Source organism: Neopsephotus bourkii, unplaced genomic scaffold (assembly GCF_033783945.1).
Source record: "Neopsephotus bourkii isolate Nb327-2 ecotype Australia unplaced genomic scaffold, CSIRO-AGI_Nbou_v1 NB_1655, whole genome shotgun sequence".
Lineage (NCBI taxonomy): Eukaryota > Metazoa > Chordata > Aves > Psittaciformes > Psittacidae > Neopsephotus > Neopsephotus bourkii.
Window position 1 is genome coordinate 515,275 of NW_026902129.1, and position 19,356 is coordinate 534,630.

Sequence of the window (19,356 nt, forward strand, 5' to 3'; positions counted from 1 at the left end):
CACAAATAGGGTTACTCCCAGTAAAGTGATATAACACTTGAGAAGGAGGAAGAAGCTATGCTAGTAATGAGCAAGAAAAGTCAACTCTTGCCTGGGATAGAATGAGAAGGAAGAATTTGGCCCAGCCTTAAATTATATGTTATATTTTGTATATGAAACACCACTTCTGAACAGCCATGAACCCAGCTGATGCTATGAGCACTGACTGGATTTGGCCACTTGCTTCACAATGCCTTCTGTGAAACCCAGGAAGGCGATGGCAGTAGCTGCCTTGCCAAGGCACTCACCTGGCATCTGGTTGGCCCCTGTGGTGGATGCTCATAATGACATTTCTTCTAATAAGAAGGAAAGTACATCCAGTGCTATAATTGTGTAGAAAATCCAGTCGTGTTAATTTCCCCAAAGCTGATGTAGGATAAAGCCAGTGCTGCTTTTCAGGCCCCATTCACATAACGGCTGAGATGCAAAATGAACTCCTCAGTGGAGGATCAGCAGAAAGCATGAGCTACAACAGCTTTTTCCAAAACAATTGGACTTCCAGCTCTGTTCTCCCCCTTGGAGGCCAAATATGAGAACACAAGGAAAGGTAGATTCAAAATACTCTGTAAAGCAAAGAGTTAAAGTGGCAGATGAAATCAGGTTCTGTAATGAGTTAAAGGGAAGATGTCTCCGAGTTCTGATTAATGACCAGGGACACCTAGAGCTGCTTTGCCTGTCTCAGCAGTACATGACTGGTGCAGCAGGGTAATGTCTAATAACTAATCTTTGACACTAGAATTAAGTCATTTTGCAAGAAAGCAGGTCATTAGAAGCTAAATTGAATTATAAGTAATACTATCTCTATGGAGGATTGTAAATTAATTGGTTTTTAACAATAACATTTCTGTATTTTATTAAAGCAGTGTAAGAATTCAGCGAAGAAAAGAATGTAGCAGATAAACAGGGCAGGTGTTGATGATGCAAATGAAATAGATGACAGATGGTTAGTAGCACGATCACTCACTGTGTGTGTATAATGGATAGAGGTAATCAAATTCCTTTGTGAATTGGTGACTTTCTTTACATCAAGAAGTTTAACTGTGCTGTGCTTATACAGCTTCTCCTTAAAAATTAACTCCACTCCTTGTCATTATCTGGAGGTGCAGGACACTTGTATTTGCATATTGTCACAAACAAAAGCCAGGCATGCAAATAAAACCCCACCTGGGCAACCAGCTACATTCACAAAGTGGTTGTGGGACTTTGAAGAAGCCTCAGCCGTTAAAGAGCACAGGATCTCCTAAAGCAGACCAGGTCACCCCTGGTGTAAAGGCTTTTCTTTCAGCCCTGTGGGTGATCCACTGGGCTGAACTGGACTCCATGACATGGGTGCTGCCCCCCAAAGCATGTTTCTGCTTCAGAGAGAAGAGATAAATCAATGCTGCAGCAGAGTAACACAACTGTTGCTTGCTGATGGGTGCTAAACTCATCTTAGTCCACAACTGGTATGCTGATTTTTGAGGGAGATTTATTTCATGGCACAACATCAGTATGCCTGATGATCTGACATAGACTGCAAGAGAAAATCACCAGGCTCTAGATGCAGAGACATCATATTGTTATGTACCCACCACACACACATGCAAACACACCCGGGGAAAAAGCAGAGAATGCTTGAGCCAGCACTTACAGAAAGCTGTCCTTGTTCAGAGCCAGAAAAATGAGCAAAAATAATTGATCAAGGACTGCAGACACCGTATCAGGAGCCAGTGTATTAGTAGAGCAGTTTCCAGGATGAATGCAGAATGGGCTGTTGATGGGGTAGATGGGAAGTAGTGTCTACGTGTAGCACTTTCTTAGAACTCTGCATTTCATCAAAACAAAGCCATGCCTTTTCCATGAAGGTACTCTTCACACAGTATTGTTAGGAGAACCCCTGTAAGGTAATTTTAGGATCGTTGGTGAGGCCAAGTTGATATTGCCTCAGTCCTTGCTTTTAGGATTACAGTCATAGCATTGTTACACCAATGCAGTCTCTAGCTCTTTAGTGGAGTGGTGTTTTTGAGGGGGCAATGGTCTTGGGTTTTGTGGTGTAGCAATGTACTGCTGTAAGGACCTGTTCTGCTGGAACACCTTGCATTTCACACCCCTTCCTAACCCTCAAGGAGCAGCAGGCATGCTTACAGAATGAAAGAAGGGTGGAGGAACCCTCTTCAGCATCTACCATGGCCAATCCACTAAACAGAAAAAGCCTCTTCTAAACTAAAAAAAACTGCTCATCAGAAAGCTATATTTGCTGTAAGGTTAAAATAGTTTCAGGGCCATGATGTCAACTGTTTGTACCCTTCTCTGTCACCGGACACCTGAGCCTGGATAAATGCAGATCACTTACTGTGCTTATGGAGAGCTTTGCAATATGATGATTTTTGTCCAAGTGCTTAAATAGTTTGGTGATGCGTGTCCTGCTGCAGACACAGAGCTGTGTACAGCATTGGAAATCTGGACAATATTTTGATGAGTTGCTTAAAGTATGCAATATCTATTACATTTTACTGAGGCATGTAACTTTCTTGTATTTCAAATATTTGCTCTTGGAAGCTTGAGTGTGGAGAGTGAAAAACAAATTAGCACTAAGTGCCACAGAAAGGATTTTCTTCTGTTATTTTACCCCTTTCTATCAGAAGCATTCTTATTCGGTTTCTGTTACCAGCAGTACCCCACATGAAGTCAAGGCAAATAATCCATGCAACTGCATTTGTTTATAAGTCAGCAAGGAGAAGTGAGATAGCCACCTTTCAATAGAAACAAATATTCTTTCTTAAGCTGTTAAGAAAGCAATTGCAGCATCAAGAAAGAAAAAGTAAACATGTTGCACAGCAAATACTGCGCTTGAAGCTAAATGTCAAGAATTTTAGAAAGCTTTTCTAGTGAAAGTACAGATATACACAGATGCTAAAGAAAATTTGCTATATTTTATATTAGGGAACCAAAATACTCCTCTACGTTAGACAAAAAAGCACATTATTAAGTATCTTCTGTAATATATCAAGAACACAGTTCTTGACACTGCTTTGGAGCAAAATATTCGTTTCCCAAAAAAACCCTACATCTAGACACTATTAAAATGAAATTGTAGCAGGTCGCTATATCATTTGAACAGGGGAGATGCATGCACAGTCCAGAGATTACTGTATGAAACAAAAGACTGGAACTACATTCGGGACCCCTTGATGTTTCAGTTTATTCATGCTGTATTTCTGGTTTATGATTCCTTAATATTATACAACCATTATTTTGGTTTATGCATGTCTGTACTTATGACTGACACCTGCAAACAATTTAACAAAGTTATTAGGGAATTTTATTATTTTTCCTATGGGAAAACTGCATATTTCACAAAGGAAAGAATATGTGATGCTATTTATTTTGGGGAAAGCAAAACACAGACCCTTCATGTTGCTAAAGAAACTATGCATAAATACTTAAATATCATAAGTATTTTTAACAAAGGAATAATTGCTACTGAATTAAAAATCAGGCATTTAGAAAAAAATTTATCACTGCTTTTAATTTTATCTGCCTAGTCATCAAATCTTTGTTGTTGCTATTGTTGCTTCTGCTCCTTGCCTGCCCTGTAGGGACAAAATAACAGAGAATGAGTTTGGCTATTTCTTTTTTAGGAGGCAGCATTAACAACTGATTTCAAAACACATGGGTTGTGTGTTAACCCTACCCTGTTGTGGTAAGTCTAATCTTGAATAAAAAGCTGTGGCAGGGGAAAAGAAGACATTTTCACTGCTGGTGTTGGTTAATAACAAGAGAAGGTGGTAGTCGGACTCTCAGGTGGCAGGCTGGTCTTACAAGAGTATTTCTTATGAAAAATGTATTTTTTTGCATAATGTACACAGTACAGAAGCTAGCATGGAATAAAACTGCATGAGGGAAACATGCATGCACTATTTTTATGATAAAGATTGAGTTGTTGAATACTTTAAAATGCATGAGGCTATATTCCATATTGATGTATTTAACTGTCTTGTGCTTGACCTGTTGCTCACAGACAAACACAAAGTGAAGTACCAGAACAGACAAATACCAGGTTTTTTTTACGTGGCTGTTAAAAAACAAATGAATGTGGTAAAATCAGATCCTTTGTCAAGACTAGATCCAGGTCTGCACTCTAAGCTAGGGTCCTAGCTCATCAGAAGCCAAGCCAACAAAGCATTTGAGTATTCTGTATGGGAGGAAAAATATCCTGTATAGTTAGACTAAATTAAGATAGACTTCACTAGGTAACCCCTGTCTACCCCTGTGTATGTTGTGATAAGTGGGTCTTTGGAAGAATAGCAGAAATGACAGATTAAATTTACCTTTTTGGAATGAAAATCTCTTCTGGATAGCTGAAATGCAGGGGAAAGATGACAAGGAGAAACACACAGCATTTTTATTTCTTAACTTTTCAATATTCTTGCTACCAAAGAGGATCTAGAGAAACAGCGTGATCATCAGTTGCTTATTCATCAAAAATCTTACTCTGCGGGGAGGTGGGAAAAGGAGAAAACATAGAAGAAATAATAACAAAGATACCTTTAATTTTGCTGATGGAAGCAAACAAAAATACCAAAGGAATCCTTTGTTTCTTTTGTAAATTATGTAGGTCTTTTCCTTTAGCCATTTTGGAAGACCCAATAGCTTGCTGGGGTTGAAATAATGGTCTACATTCTGAGAGTTGTATGCATCCCTGTTCCAGTAACAAACCAGGGAGTATCTTGCACTTACACCATGTCGCAGTCACAAGGATGGGTCGCTCTGCATCATTTTTCTCGTGTGTTCTCTTCAATGACAACTAAACATCTGTGAGGTGAAAAAGCACTGAATTATCACTTTTCCACCTTGAACCCTGCCATGCCCATGGCACTGGCCCTTGTCCTAAGTAGAATTCAATTTTTAAAGCTGTTACTGAGAAATGGCTTTTCATTTTAGACTTTTTTTTCCTACTCAGAAAGCACATAATTTGTTACATTAACCTATTTTTGTGGCTGTTACATTATGTATGTTGGATAATGAACTTTCCATGTTTGCCTTTAACTGGGATTTTGGAATAAGGATCCAGTATTGAACAGCTGTCTTGTAAGGATCAAACATCACCTTTTCTCCTAGAGTCAAAAGACTTTATGGCTGCCTTAGGACTTCTGTGGGAATTCAGACAGAAAGTGGCATTCACTGCAGTCAGTGGAGCTTCTTAGGATTTCACTGGGCAAGGACAGAAAGAAATGGCTGCCACAGCTTTAAAGGAAAGCAAATCATCAAGGGAAGTGTTGTAGTGAGAGTCTTTCCTTCCCAAGGAGAAGAAAAAACCTCTCCCTAGACATGTGAGAGGTTTTAATGAGAAAACAAAAGTCAAAGATGTGGAAAAATGGGCACAAAAGATTTGTCATAAGCTAGACCTAACCCATTTTCAGAGAAAATTGGCAGTAAAAGTAGCCAGCTGAAAAAATTGTGTCTGCCTCTCAGTAACCATGTGGCACTAAAGGTGAAGTTAGTGCTGCACAAGCCATAGAAAAGCTCGTTTGTTCCTGAGAAAATCTGTAACCTAAAATTAGCAGCAGACAGCACAATCTAGTGATATGGCATGCATATGTGATCCATGATGTCCATAATGCAGTCACTCAAATTTCTGATGGAAGGATTTTGGGTTGCTTTCACAAGAGCTTGACTGCTGCGGAGGAGGCAGCTGAAAGGAGAGCCGGCATAACTATTGCCATAGGGAACTGCACCAAAGATGGGATGGAGAAGGTGCTGTGGGAAAGACTCAGACAACAGCTGAGCAAAAGACACATGATAAGCCTGAGTGGAAAAAACCCCAAACATCTGCACTGAAGCACAATCATAAACATTTCAGCCTCTGCACTTGTTTGCAGTGTATAAGGGGAAGTTGAACGATACTTGTGTTGTACAGAAATGACTCAAAACCAAGCAGCTCATTACAGGCTGTATCTGAGTGTCAGCGGGTCAGCACAGGGAAACACAAGCCTCTGTAATACAGACACTGGGTCTAGCCCTTTCGTGGCAGAACCTCACAAGGGACAGCCTCCCCCACAGCTATCTCCTTGTCAAACTTAGAAATAACACTGATTGATCAGTACTGACACAGTGCACATTGCAGTTGCTTATAAGCAACCTGCTAACTCAAGCAGAAACATTCAGTTGCAGTGGCACGTGGACCTCCACATGTGACTTTTGTGAGGCAGCAATAAGAAGTGCTCAACCTACCTCCCTTTCCAGGAGGAAGGTCCAGGGTCTCTCGATAGAAACAACTTGGTGTCCTCACTGCTCCAGCACTCTGGAGATCTGCCATGTGTTCTTCCATAGGAGACCCACAACTGGTAGGAATGGAAGCTTCATGCAGCTGGACTGCTACCTCGTACACTATCCCCAGCATCTGCAGCTAGAGTCTCCTGGTGTAGACACACACAACATCACTCATTGGAGAAATGACAACACCCAGGTGGTCAAATAATACCAAGCATCTGCTTTTCTGATCTTTATTCTTTCTGTATCTCTGCATCTCCACTGAACCTGACATCAGTGTCTATCAGTGCAGATATTGTGCTCTGTGGCCACCGGCTGAACAAAATGTCAGCAGGTGACAGTTCATGCTTCATTGGTACTGATCTATAATTTAACAGCAGCATATACAAATCAGGTCTGCCCCCCGCTGCCTTTTTTAAGACAGGCAATGTTATTCTGATACTGTTTTCCAGCAATGTCCTTGCTGATGGTTAAGGGAGAGTACCGGTTGCTGGTAAAATCTTTACCTGAAATGAAGAAATTGCTCCCACTTGTGATAATTCATTTGAGGAAGTTACTATGCCAGGCATAAAAAGTATAAGGAACAGATTCAATATGAACAAATATCTACTGATGAGGTCATTCATCTCTTTCCCAAAGTTAGAACAACCTGGGAAAGAGAGGACATCAGATTGGGAGAAATACCCAGTTTTCCCTTCTAACTTAGATAAGTGTATGACTATTTCATTCTATGCAGATATACATCTCTTTTGCCTTCTTCACCCCCACCCCATCACCAGTTTCAGCTTTCTTTTTCTTAAATTATGCTATGTTTCCAGCCTCATCAACTTCCAACATTTATTTTTGCGCTGTCAGTACGAAAGGACTGTTACACCATTCATATTTTTCAATTTCTAAGTGACCTTCATTATATCACTTAAAAAAGAGTCACCTTCCCAGAACTTGAAGCAAAACACCATTTTGTATAGAGACATTTTTTTGAAACTAGTAAAAGGACAGGAACACACGATTACGCCCAGTATGTTTTAATACTGTTCCTTGATTTTGCTGTGTCTCCTTCCAGTGCTGGCCAACTACTACCCATGTGGCAAGCAAGACCAGAGTTTTACAGAATGCTATTTGAATAGTCTCTTGGCACTTTTGTTCATTTTCCAAATGCTGAATATGGCATACCCACAGCCACTACAAGTCTCCCAGATTTGTGCTGTATTTACAGTTACAGCTGGAAGAAAAAGTCTTGTACCATCGCAGGGAGGCAGGGAGAAAAGAGGAGGGGAAAAAAATGCCTAGCCAGGGCTGTGATTTTTCAGAGTCAGTTTCAGTAAAAGCTGATCCCCCATAAATTACAACAAGATGAAATCTTTTGCACCTGGTTACCTCTGGGAGATCAGAATTTATTGACAGCAACTCCAGTTTTCACATCCACCTACTAAGACTTAAACCTCTTCTTCCGTTTTGGCATGCTGGTAATCCACCTTGCCAGCCCCGACAACAAGCTACAGATCTCCCATTCAGATCACAGGACTGCAAAAGCACAGTAACAAGAGCCTGAGACCAAACACTGATCAATTCAGGCTCAGAAATACTTCGAAAATAAGCATAATCTTCTTTTGTTAACTGCTTCAACCACTCAAGCACTTGATTTACAATTTATTACTCACTATACCTGGTTTTAAATACCATAATCAGGGTTGTTGGATCAGATGTCTAAGAAAGATGCTTAATTCCTCCACCACATGTGGTACGTATTTTAAGTCTCCATATTTATCTTTATTTACATAACAGTTCATGTAAATCTGTAAAATACTAATAAATCCAGCCTTTTAGGACTACTCTCCAGATACAGAAGACAGTGAGTTTTAAATTAAAAAAAACAACCATAAAGCTAGAATAAACTTGTTCCTAAGGATTTAGAAAACCCCCAATGCCTTTGGAAATGCTGCTCTGTCTCTCTTTCAGCTTGTTACCAAAGAAGAGCAGATTTTGAATGATTAGCCCCAATGAGTGAATTGCCTGCTGGGGTTTATAACACTAAAACACGATTCATTTATAAATGAAATGTTTTTTCAGCTTGCTGTCTCAAAGCAGTCCCCATGCTCTGCTGTCTTATGAAATACCAAGCTTTAACATGTTGCTGATGTTTTATACATACTGACAGTCTTGTTTACTAAATACACGTATCGTCAGTTGTGTTATCCCTAACCATGTTATAATCTCTATTTACACCAATCTAATTGGTACTGCCGCTAAGCATTATCAGTACTAATAACAGCAACTACAGCACGGAAAAATACAGCAAATATTTCCTCAGCTGAAGGTCACACTCTCCGTTGACCTTCTCCTCCCTTTACATCATTGAATTTAGGGCAGCATGAACAGAGAAGTGCAAGACAAGACCGAATCTGCAGCTGATTTTGTACTGTGCCACTTCATAAAGTCCTGCCCTGCTTCAGTCACAGGCAGCTTCATGCACAAAGGATTTCTGTGCAACTCCATTGCAGCAAAGATCTGCACTGGTTTGACCCGAAGCCCATTGCTGTCAGAGGTGTCCCCCCCAGTCTGTACTAAGCCCTTATTGACCACAGCATATTTATAATTATTAACCAGCAGCAGTGTCAGCTAAAGCTGTTTGAGTAGAAAACCCTTAGAATATAATAGGTAATAGGAGCCCTTTTAATAAAAAAAAAGAAAATCAGAGAAATAAGGTTCACCATTATACTTCATAGAATGTTTAAAAGAAACTATAGGAATGGTACCATTCTTTATGAAGCATTAAGTGGTTCTGAAAGAATAGTTTCTAGGGGGGGTATTTAATTTCTAAACAGTCCCACTGGGTTTCATCTCTGGAATTCCATGGGGAAAGAAGAGATAGAAATTGCATTTAAAAACAAAAAATCAGACAAGAGGGGAAAACATCTTGCAAGCACTGCACCCTCCCTAGGAAAAAAGTAAAAAGGATGATTTAAACAAAAATTAAGGACAACTCGCATTTGAATATTATATCTTTGGGCACAAAGCCAAATGCAGATGCATCTAGCCATGTTTTGGACAGAGGCCAAATTCTCTCAGTCCCAGTTGTTCAATTTTATAGCGAGTGAACAAAAGGGGGGGTTGATATAATATGGTCATTTGGTAACCAATGTTTGGGGGCTTGTTAAGGTGCAAGTGAGGGTGTTTATGTAAAAGGAGAGCATAAAATTAGCACCGTGTTCTTCAAACCAAAGGATGGTCTGTGTCATGTAGCGCTGTATTTCGTGATTATTTCCAATAGCAGCAGGGCAGCTCGGCACAATGATTTACAAGCGAAGACATTGTGTCAATCCACTGGGTTTCACTTCACTACCATCTTGAGAAAAATCAAATCTGGACACAATATGAAGTGACAAACCCAAATATACCACAGCTATTGTGTTTCTATCTACAGGCAAACATCTACAACAATATTTTTATTCATCTTTCACAGCACTGCTAAAACAAGTCAAATCTTTAGCAAATCCCAATGTCTAGAAATACTAATATGCTCATATTGGGGTTTTGCTCCAAACTATAATGCATTCTCCAGGCCACCCCTGACGTGACAGGCAGGAAAGGGCACCCAACAGCTCCAGACTGGGATGTAGCAGAAGAGGCGATTACCAGCAATGGGAGGGACATGTGCCCTCCCTCTCCCCTCCAGCCACGCTAACATATTTCACAGTGTGGAGAATCATGGAGTGTGGAAGTGACAGCTGCAGAGGCAGTCCCAGCCACCACGGACCCATGGGATATTAGCAGGTACGTTAAGGCTGATCCTGTCGGCATTGATTTCCTGGCTGTCCTCCCTGCAATGTGAAACTCTCCCTGGAAGGGTTTTGGGGCAGCAGAGGGGAAACTGTATGTTCTGGAGGGTACCCAAAGTGACTGGGACTAATTGAAGTGACAAAGGGCCTCTGTGCCACCAGCCTAGACCTCCATCACTGTGATAGTTTGGGGTGGCTGCTTTTCCAAGGGTGGAAAAGAAACCCTCCCTCTCAATGCCTACTGGGAAACTAGTGAGAAGCTCAGTTAAGTGAGTAATAGTAATGATTAATAATCCTGGGGATTTGTAGCTGCAGGAAGTTTGAATAGCTGGCCAGAGGGAGAATGAAGAGGCTTTTTGATGCTTAGGATATTTACAGTGGCCAACAAAGCCCTCTATAAGATGAAATACAGAGTCCTAACTATCACAGTTGCTCTTGGGCCAACTGGAGAAGCAATGCAACAACCAGAGGGTAAGGATCATGACTGGAGCATGAGTGAAAGCAAGACCACCCCATCTCCCAGGCTGGCTCCAACTCCAAATTACCTTCCTGCAGGGGTGGGGAAGGACAAGGCCAGCCAATCCATCACTGCCACAGCTGGCCATGGTGGCTTAGCAGCACCTGTGATACATCCTTGCTCACAGGCAGACAGCAACAGGTCTTGGAGGACCTTTTTAAGCGGTCTCCAGGCTGTTCTTGGGCACACTTCTCTAAGCCTAAATTCAGCTCAAGTACAGGCGGCTGCCTCACAGTTGAAGTCAATGAAGTTGCACCCACCTACACCGGATCTGAATTGACTCTATGAATAGATATGTACAGGGTAGGATATTCAAATTCTGTGGTTGCCAAAACTAGACATCTGTGTCAAAGCATTTGACAAGTGCACTGATATATGTCAGCAAATTGCCTGAGGTACTTGCTAAAAAACTACACTAACTTTCTCATCCTGAAATACTTCATCTGCACAATGATTAGAAAATGGCTACAAAGGCAAAATGCTAATAACTCCTGCCTGAGAATTTAACTGTACACTCGTATTCAATAAATAAGACTGCAACTTAAATTCTGTTATGTTTAACACGAAAAAAATAAAGAATATACAAGGTTCACATACAGGACCATCAAAAGCAGCTCTGCATGCCAACTGGGATCCAATGGTAAAGGAATACTTCTGCAACTTACCAACTCAGCCTGGAACCACTGCAGAAAAATCAAGACTACCACGATCATCAATTCCAGGGAGCAACCTCTGTGCAAAATAACACTGATGGGTCAAGTGCCCTGTCCTGTTCTCTGGCTTAATAAGAGAGTTGTGCACCAGATTGGTGCTTGAGGAATCCATATGCTGACATTCTGCCTTGCTCGCCTCAGCCCGGGCTGTGCTGCTCGTTGCTGGCATATCTGGACACCACATTCAAGGAAGAAAAAAAGCCAAATTGAAAAAAGAAAAAAAAATCCCATTCTGTCTCTTTTTATTATCAAGGGAGCTCAAAGCTTCTAAGGCATGGAAAGGGTCATGAGCAAACTCTGTGGAAAGGAATACGACTTATACACCAATAAATGCAAGCTGTTAGAGAGCACCAACACAGCCCATCCAGGTTTCTGATCATTAGGATTTGTATTATAAATACATGTTTTTACTTTTCCCCTGACAGCAACACAAAAAATAAACTTCACTTGGAATAGCTGCAGAACTGCAACTCCGGGCTTTTCTTCAGCATCCAGTGGATAAACAAAAAGAAAACAAACAAGCAAAACTAAAACCACACCCCCAAACCAAACAAAACCTAGCAGATATTTTGAACCAAGCCTGAATAATAAAATAAAACAGTGAAAATAAAAATAAAACCATAATAATGAGGAATAATTAAGAATAGGAACATGTTTTATCAAACAACCAAGATAAGGTTGTTCTCCAAAACTGAGCACAAACAAAAGACAGTTTTCCTAAGAATATGAACCCATCTAGAAAAATTTAGCTAGAAATTCTTTAACAACCCTGAGGGCAGAGCAAATTACCCTAATGCACTGCAGTTGTAGCATGGCTGTATCCATTCTGAATAACAGGTAGTAGCTCTTCACAGCACTGACAGTATTTGACATGAGTTTATTTAGAGCTGCATTGCATAGGATAGCTGTATTTCAGAATTTACTGTAGCTTGAGCTATGTTACTCTGGTAGCTGTAAGATTTAGTTCAGTAATTTCATGCAGTTGGCAAATAGGCAGAAAGAGTATAATTTAACATTTATGAACTGCCAATCTCCTCATATAAATACTGTAAGGAATGCTGCAATTATCAAATTACCTAAAGAAAGTAAATTGCACTATGGGAAGCTGCTTATTTTTCAAAGTGATTTATAAACAAATATAAGCACATTTACTTAAAGAGTCTAATTCAGTGACTCAACAAAAAGTTACTCTACCTGGCACAGGAGGTTTTGTAATTGTAATACATTAGGAAATTTCACTGTGTTTAATGGACCTCAGACTCACCCTTCCTCTTGAAAACAAACTATTGAAGTCTTTGATGGGAAAACGCCTAGGAGACCTCTCTAGAACCAGAGGTAAAATGCATCATCAGCCACATACATAGATATATGGATATATATACACACAAACTGTGAACTGTTTGGCTGGCTCACATTTGGAGTTTCACACTTTAGCACAACCTGAATTCAACACCCTAGTATTTGTGATTTGGCTCATTAAAACAACTCTTATCAAATAGGTTGCACCCACTACAAGGTAAAGAAAGCCTTTAATTACCTTCCTTTCTCTTGCCTACAGGTAAGAGGAACTCCTCTTCCCCCATCCCATTGCCAGGGCTGCTCAGAAACATGCAGGCATCAAATCTAAGACACCAGAGCAGAGGTGCAGGCAAAGTTAGCTGTAGTTAACTCGCAAGAAAGGAAGTTTCCTTATAGGAAAGGAATTGTGTGAGAAGAAACCACTTGTTCCCTGAAATTTGACATTCATTGCTTAAATATTGGATCAAGCCCACAGCTGGGAAAAAATCAACAAGCCAAAAAGCTCAAAACTTCTTTGAGACACAGACACACAGAAACGTATGTGCCAAAGAAATGTATATAAATGCCAAATGTATACCATAAAGTGGAATGTATTTAATGTAATAAAGAATGTATGCAAACATACGTAAATAATTTCATTTCCTATGCTAGCAGAAATAATTTATCTACATGGACAAGCTAAGAATTTCTGTGGAATGTACTTACACATTGTCATCTACTGTTACGTAAAATCTTTTCTTGGAGAACTATGTGAGGAGATCCATATATCTCATTTTGACAGGATCCCAGGGAAAGGGCAGTAAGAATCTGACAATGTAGCAAAAAGTGCTTCCATTCAATCTCTTGTATTATGCAGTATCAGAGCACCTTCCAGTAGAGCAGCAAACAACATGGGTAACGTGTCACACATTTGTTCTTTCCTCCTCTCCCAAAGGGGACAATTGTGTGTGCTGCCTTCCCTCTGCTTTTTCTTGCACACACAGACTGTTGAGAAAAACTTAATCGGGGGAAGCTAGGGTGAAAGACTTCTGTTAGTGTCAAAGATTATAAACTTCACCTCATCTTTGTGCAAAAGTATTATGAACCCATGCAAAGACTAACTTTATCCTTTGAGTAAAATCATCTTTCAGGCTTGTATACAAAATGGCTCTCTCTTGTTGACCTATCCTAAGTATTTACTGCATAGGGCACATGATGAGGGCTGAGTCATCAGCATCGTAAAGAATACAGAGTATTGGTGAAAATCTGGTCACCACCATCCACTAGAATTCTTAAGTCTAAAGTGGACTTTATTCCATTAGCAGACTCCATAATTTATGTAATGAAATGCTGAAACACTTACTCACCAAGAAGAGCCTGTCAACATTTTCCTAACAAATATCTTCCAACAGAAAAACTGGTGTTCTGACTAAAATTAAATTTTTACAAAAAGTATCTACTTTCTAAGGAAATTTGCCTGCTTCTTGAAAAAATAAAAACATGAAAACTTTTTGAAGCCCATTCTCTGAAAAGTTCTAGTCACAGGCATAAACTTAGCTTCTTTTCACACGTCTTGACAATGTTTAGATCTGTTGACAGTGTTGTTATCAAGAAATGCCGAGGGGACACGGACAGAAATCTGTTTCATGTAGCTCATTTAAGTTAATATCTTCTCCTACCGTTTGCTATCCCAGCACAGCCAGTATGTCCAGAAATAGATGGAAACAACCGTGTGCAAAGGGTGGCTGGTGATAAATCCATCAAAATTAAAATTCAAGGTTCGAAAACCTTGACAACAGGAGAGATCCAGATTTGAATCCAACAACAAAATGAAAAGAGCAAAATTCTCATTATAAGTACTTCCATGGCTACCTGGGGTATTTAATCCTAAAAAGCTGCATCACAACTACGTGCAGGTTGCCACTACTCTCCTAGAGGACCAAGAGGCTTGCTATCACCTTTGGGGATTCATTCCCATTAGGCTCTTGACACCCTACTCCTTCAGCTTAAGGCCAGGAAGACTATTAGGAGAACGTGCATACAGAGGACCAGACATAGCACCAGTGCTCAAGCCTGGAAATTGATTTTAGCCTTTTCTACTCAGGGTTTAAACACTCCTTAAATTTCTGTGTTCAGATCTCAGATTCAGAATAAACCCATCTCTAATTTAATCAGCAACTACCTGCCAAATTTATTCTAACATAATAGTGCCCCAAATAGCTCATTTTTTTGTTCAATTTGCCTCTTAACTAGTATTGTAATAGTCTATTTTCAATTGCTTGTAAAAATACAAAACCAGAAACAGCAAAAAAAAAAAAAAAAGAAAACAAAAAAAAAAAAACCATGAGAAACACCACCAGCAAAAAGAAAGCTTTACCTTGTTCTGTCCATGTCTTCCATATTAGATGACCCTTCTGAGACTCACTTGTCCAGAAATTTTAGGCAAACAGCCCCTATAACTCCCAGCCCACGTGCCTGGAGAGGAAGCAGGATCCCCATGCTCTTGGAGATGGGCACACCAAAGGATCAAGGGTGCTGGTCACAAAACAAAACCAAATAAGGTCAGGCCCTAAAGTCGTACCCCCTTGTTTTCAACCTCTTACAAAGCTCTTCTCCCAGCTCTTGCTCTATCAGGTGTGTCAATAATTCAATCAGGTTGCACAGCTTTGGAGCTAATTGAGTTTTCAGGCTCTCCTTAACATGTTCACTGCCACCATGTTGTTAGCTCTGCACAAATGAGGTTTATAGTCTTACAAGAGCTCTAAAGGGCTCTAAACACAGTGCTCTTACTACAGTCTCCTTTCTGGAGATATAAATGATTTCTTTAGAAATAAAAGGATAACAACCGAGCATCTTGAACACAAGGGGTCAAGAGCTGAGAATATATTTTCTTTTCACCAAGTCAACCTGGCATGGAGAGCACCTCACATCCACACAATGCCTGTTGCTCAAATATGCTCTAGTGTTTCACTGGTGGTTTCCTGAATGTGAGACCACATGGTATATGTACACTGTGCTTGGTCAAAATGACAGAACCATGTTTAGGTAAGGACTGGCCAACACAGATGATAAGCAGCAATATTAAAGGCTAACAGTGAAAAATGAAGTTATGTGAAACCTTCCAACAAACTACATTCGCAAGTCATGCTGTTTCTCAAATGCTGCTTCAGCCAGCACTGTCCTAAAGCAGTGTTCATTTTGCCTTACAATTTGCTAATGAGTGCACATGGGGATTCTGCAGGGAGAAAACTCACGTCCTTATGGGACAAAGGTGCACTCTCCTCTGGTTTTGGAAGGCACCCAGCAGGGGGGACCTGGAGCTGGGATTGATGTACTCAAAATGAGTTTCTTTAGCATGCACTGCATTATTCCACATTTCAAAGGAGGATGGGATGCACCCTTTCCTGACAAAGGCATTGAGTGTTCTGGCTGTAAACAGCACCAGTTCTTCAAAATCTTTCTTCTCACCAGCCAGGGAGGAGCAGACTCATATATTTGATATTTTCAGTATGTCCTGGGCTTAGGAGTAGCAGTCAATTTTTTCTCCTTGGTAGCTGGTGCAGCGTTGTGTTTTGACTTTCAGCCCGGGAATAGGGCTGATAACACCAATGTTTTTAGCTGTTGCTAAGTAATGTTTACTCTGACCAAGGACTCTGTGAGTCTCATGCTCTGACAGGGAGGAGGGGAGGCTGGGAGGAAGCAGAGACAGGACACCTGATCCAAACTAGCCAAAGAGGTATTCCATACCACAGCACGTCATGCCCAGGATGTAACTGGGAGTTACCCAGCGAAGGGCATGGGCTCTCTTTTGGGTCAGACTCGTTTTGGCAGGTGGTATTGCATTCTCTTCTGTTGTTATTTTCTCTTATCATTATTATTATTGGTGGTAGCAGCAGTGATTTGTGTTATACCTTAGTTACTGGACTGCTCGTATCTCAGCCCGTGGGATTAAATTCTTTCGATTCTCCTCCCCATCCCTCTGGGAGCGGGGAGGGGGCGGGGGAAGGAAGGAAAGAGGGAGGAAGGGGGGGAGTGAGCGAACAAGTTGTGTGCCTGGGTTTAAACCACGACACAGTACAATCTCTTTAAGCAAGCCCTGAAACTGCCTGTGAGTAAAAGTTAAGCCCTGGGAATGCAGATAGGGAAGTGAAGACACCGGTTCTGTGATTTTTTATATCTGCACTCCTGTCAGCATGAACGCTGAAATCTCTGGAGGTTAAAGTCTGGAGTATTTCACCATCATTGCCAACAAGGTATCAGTAAACTCCATTATGAACCCTCTGGGGGCACAGTAAATGAACAAAAATGTATGTTAGCCTTGGCTCTGTTTTCTATTGTTAGATGAATGAATTAAATCAAATGTGTCTGATCTGAGGCGCCGCTTGGGTTTTAAAGTTTGAAGGGATGATAAATGAAGTGTAGCTTCCTTTCTCTCATCTCTTAGTTTGTGATGAGCCCAGTGGCCTGCTGAGAGAAGAGAGGCAAAGGGAGAGGCAAGGAATGAACTAACACTGAGTTTGCAGTGGCTTCTGCCTGGGTGTCTGTGATAAAAGCTGTCATACGTGTTATCTCTGAGAAGTCTGTATATTGTTTGGTGGCAGGTAATCTTGCATTCATATTAATGTTTTTAGTGGGGATAAGTAACATAATGTTCTTAATCAACTATATCAAATAATTGCCAACCCTCAATGTCCACACTTACAAATACACATACATGTAAGATTCATCTGAATCAGGCACCTTAACTATATTCTTTCACTCAATATCCCTATGAAAGTCTTTCTCTCTGCTCAGTCATAGATGGAGCCTGCAGAGATCATCTTTCTAACTGTGTCAGTAGGTTAATGTATCTTAACTGCAATTTCTCATGCATTTTCTTTTATCACATAGTTTTCTTGAATGCAGTTGGCTTTATTAATGGCGTGTTTGAAAAGAGAAACTCCTACAATAACTTCTGAAGAGGAGCCTATCCCATATGCCACTACCCAAGGACAGCTGCTAGGCTCCCCAGTTCTCCAGGGAGATGAGTAACAGTGGTAGCTGAAGACAGCAAGATCCAGTGAGTTTGAAACTGGTTGGGAGTGCAGGAAGCCTGGATTTTATTCCAAATCTGTCACTGAGTGTTTTGTGACTGACCCTGAGTAAACCTTTTTTACTTCTCATTAGCTCCTTTTCTCTCCCACTCATTTTCTACCTTATATCTTTATGGTATAAACTCTCTGAGATGGGTGCTGCCATTCTTTACATTCAGAAAACAGGCCATTACACCAATCACAGATACAGCACTTCAGTTCTTTGGTACATGCATATAGTTTTTAAACACTTCACAAACAATTAGTTAAATATGTTTTTACAGAGTAAAATTGGCACAGGACACCCAAGCGACTAGCATTAAGTTCTCAGAGTCGGTGGCAAACTATGGACTACAGCCTTGAAATCCTGGCTGCCAACCACTTGATACAATCCTTGTTCTCTTTGTATGGAGTCTGCTAAGTTGGAATTACTGTATCCTTTCTAGTGATGTACATCCAAAGCGCCTGATAAGATATCCTCTAAACTTATATAACAAATGCACAAATGTATTTTAGCTTAGAAGTATTACGGATCCAGAGTTGTCTTTACATGTCACAATCACATTTTCTTACCCATGCTTTTACCATGTGTTGTAAGCATATGGCATGTTGGCAATGCATGACAAGAATGCACAAAGTATGGTGTAAAAAAAAAATCCTACCAAGAAGTTTGAGAAGCTGCCTACTACTCTATTTGCTCCTGAGTAAGCCAGGCATCTTCTAAAGTACCCATTTTCTTGTAACCTGAAGACTCTACTATTGCCAGAGGCTTTTATTTTCATACAAAATAGGAACATGTAGCTCTGGAAAGGGCTTGGCATTCTTGCCTCTTGCTGACAATAGGTAAAGGTTAAATCATCAGTCGGTTGATGCCAGTGGAGAGTTGTAGGCCATCTAATCTACCAGGCTTTCACATGTTCCTCATGGGCACAGGAATCCTGATTTTGACTGCCTGTGCACAACACCAAAGCTCTGCTTCTATTATTCATTTGCTGGCTAACACCTATTTTCATTACTCATTTATCAAAACAGTCAATTAAGGTGCTACTTAGCCTGTACTACTAAATTCAATAGTGCAAAGGAAACTTCCCACCTTCCCAGAGGAAACTTCCCAGAGCAGTTTGCTACCCAGTTTTGGCCCAGGCCAGCCAGGACACCCTCCAATCATTCCTCAACATGGTTCTAGTGTTAATAATGTGGATAGAGGCTTCACTGTGGCAGATAGCTTGGGGTCAGGGAATAGTCACATCACTACCAGATGCACAGCCATTATGAAAGAGTCGGTGGCATCTGATCTGAAATCTTCAGATTTAATCAAAGACTCTTGACAGCGAATAAGGCTCCACGCCTCTTGGCTAGTCAGTGAAAGCAACAGGTATGCAAAATATCCAGTCATTCCTTTAGAGAAAGTCAGGGTTATTCCCTCTGTGAAAGGTTACAATAATGTCTAAGGCTAATTCCCACTTCAGGCTCCTTTCTGTCCCTGCTCCCATCCCAGATTATAACCTCAACTCCAAATTGTGTCCTTTCCTGTAGCAAAAAGCCCAACTCCTCAACGGACAGTTAAATGTTCCTGCTAGGTGAGCTGATCCTGCCTCCAAATTTTTGACAGCAGTAGGAAGGCAATTGCAGTAAGAAGCAGCAGTAAGAAGCAGCCAACGTTTGAGATGGTGCCACTTCATTTCCCAGCCAAATCCTGAGTAAAT